The sequence below is a fragment of the Natator depressus genome, chromosome 7 (genome assembly GCF_965152275.1).
Source record: "Natator depressus isolate rNatDep1 chromosome 7, rNatDep2.hap1, whole genome shotgun sequence".
Taxonomy (NCBI): Eukaryota; Metazoa; Chordata; order Testudines; family Cheloniidae; genus Natator; species Natator depressus.
Genome location: NC_134240.1, coordinates 66,944,224 through 66,946,899, shown reverse-complemented (window position 1 = coordinate 66,946,899; position 2,676 = coordinate 66,944,224). Strand labels below are relative to the sequence as shown.

The window sequence follows — 2,676 nt, the reverse complement described above, 5'->3', positions numbered from 1 at the left end:
TTACACATCCTTCTTTTTCTACCACACTATAGAAGTCAGTTGCTTAGCAAACAAAAAGACAAGCCACCCATGCCATGGTAGAAAGTTTTACCCTCTGCATGTGTCCAGGGAAAGAAATAGTCTATGCTTGGGCCTCTCTATTTCTGTCCTTGTGCTTTCTGCAGGTTTGAGATCCTGAAATGTAAACAAATAAAAGTTCTTGCTTTCACAGGCTGCTCTTTTAACCATCAAGACTTCCCTGGACAATAAACTCCATCTCATTCCAGAGTTTGCAAAAGCTGAGCAGCATCCTTGGGAAGAATTTATTTATTAATTATTACTACTACCTACTACAATTAGCAGCACCTAGGAACCCAAATAGAAGATCAGGGTCCACTGTGCTAAGGGCTATATAGATCAGTGACAAGGACCGTTCCTGCCAGAGATCTTACAAGGTAGGTGTTAGACAGGACACAACAGACAAACAAGCATGGATGTGAAACAACCTAGGTCAGATGAAAATATGTCCTTGTCAAGATTATCTCAGGGGCCTGGTTAAGGAAGCATCTGATAAGCACCTGTTGGGGTGCTCTTTGCCATCAGGATTGCGAGTAAAATAATGTCCTTTAGTCTCAAAAGACTCGTAAAACTGTTTCCTATGTCTAGAATAAGCTCATTCTGAATCATATTGACCATGCCAGGATTGAAATCTGCTGTAACACAAGTGGTTACAGCAAAGTTCCCAGACAGGTGATGAACAAAAAGTGGTAGGAAAATGTGATGTGGTGAGGTGGGGGCTTTTAATTCTTCCTCAGGACGCACTGGGTAGGACCCTCCGCTAATGTAAAATCAGCATAGTTCTGTTGCCATTGTTCTTACACAAACAGGCTATGCATCAAAGGAGAGAGAAGCAGAATCTCAGAGCAGTCTTTTCACATGCTGCGTTCAACTGCTATACGATGGATTGGGTGGGTGACATAAGTGAAGTCATATTAATAGGCCAAAAAAAATGAATAAAACTGTAAATACACTTTTGAAACTCTTTTTATTATAGACATCCCAGAACAGCCTGAGACTCTCTGTGAAACCTAATCAAGACTATTCCTAAGCACAGGACAGAAATTCTATTAAGATTTCCAGAGTGGATAGAAAACAACAACAGAAAACTGGTTGTGAAACTGTATCATCATACCTAGTAAGTACAGTCTATTAGAAACAGACCCTCAAAAGTTCAAAACACATTGATAAATTTCTCCTTTTGTGTACAATATGCCTTTATAACTTATTTTCTATATAAGAAGTTTATATGTTAATGTTTGCATGATGGTAAACTGGAGCTGGGGCACTTCATTAGATTTGAAGTAGTGCCTTTCCCCAAGCCAGGCCTCTGGTTTGACTCATATTGAATTACAAAGCTAAACAGAACAGGAAGGATCTGTACTCCTAATTCTGTTTGATAGATCTCTTTGTCATTTTCAGATGCCAGATTGAAGATAGCTGCTCTTCCTTGGCAAAGAACAGTGCTTTTAAGCTGCGGGCTATGAGAGAGCAGGAGTGAGCGCGCGCCTACAGTACGTGTGTAGACTGACAGTTGCATTGATATTTGCTGCAGTTTCCTTGAAAAGTTATGGCAACCTGCTTATTATTAGCCTTCTGCAGGTGGAGCTTCTTAAGTTGGGCAAGCTAGAGGAGAAGCAGCAGCTGAAGATGCACTGAGCTCTAACACTTGACAGTAATAGCGTACATCTGCAGATGTGCTAGCTGCGGGAAGATAGCATATGGGAATAGGAGGCAGATTAGCAGAGGTTAGGTGGATTGATGGAAAAAATCTTCAGGAAATTAGTCTGTTTTCTTCATTTTTTTTCCTAATTCCAAGGGAATTAAGGAGCTCCTCATCTTGGAAATTGTCTCGTGTTTAATTATGATTATTGTCAGCTCTTCTCCTAATTTGCTTTAGAATTCTCAAATTGCTGAATGAAATGTGGGGTGGGTGACAAAACCACTGACACAAAAACCCCAAAGACAGAGCTGAGAACAGTTGGAGCCCATTGAGAGAACAAATTCATGGCTGATCTTCTCTTATCCTTATTTAGTGTTTCCAGCTCTCTCTCCATCTCTCTCTTTGTGATTTAGCAGGTGCAAGCTAAACTCATATTAAGTAGGTTTAAACCAATGTATGAATACCCACATCTAAAACTGCACCGATTTAACTAAATCAGTTTGGCATCACACCTTTAGTTAAACCAATGCACCATGTGTTTGTGTATAGAAAAGACCTCTCTCTCATTTCTTCCTCTCTTGATGCCTTGGATTAGATAAAATTTGGTATAAGAAAATTCCTCACCTTCAAAAAGAGCCTATGGGAGTTAAGCATCCAATTGCTATTGAATTTTAATGGAGACTGGGTGCCTAACCCGCCTAGGCTCCTTTGCAAATTCCAGCCATAAAGAATGATATATGTCATAATGACAATACTAATCGTTTACACTTCTACAACACCTTTCACTCAAGGCCTTCAAAGATGTTGAGAAATGTTCAACTCATGACAACCCAGAGAGTATTATTCCCATTTGACAAATGGGGAAACAGAGGCACATAATAAAACAATCCAGCACTTTTCATCTGTAGACCTCAAGGTACTATACAAAGGAGGTCAGTATCATCAACTCTATTTTACAAACAGGGCCTGGTCTACAC

General features: G+C 39.9%; 1 long non-coding RNA gene across 1 annotated transcript; it reads left to right on the top strand.

The window, feature by feature from the left end:
- Positions 1-249: 249 nt before the first annotated feature.
- On the top strand, positions 250-1,553 carry LOC141991598 (uncharacterized). The gene is made up of 3 exons (XR_012640396.1): positions 250-434; positions 1,034-1,174; positions 1,459-1,553. It is a non-coding gene; the product is annotated as an uncharacterized LOC141991598 (long non-coding RNA).
- Positions 1,554-2,676: the final 1,123 nt, after the last annotated feature.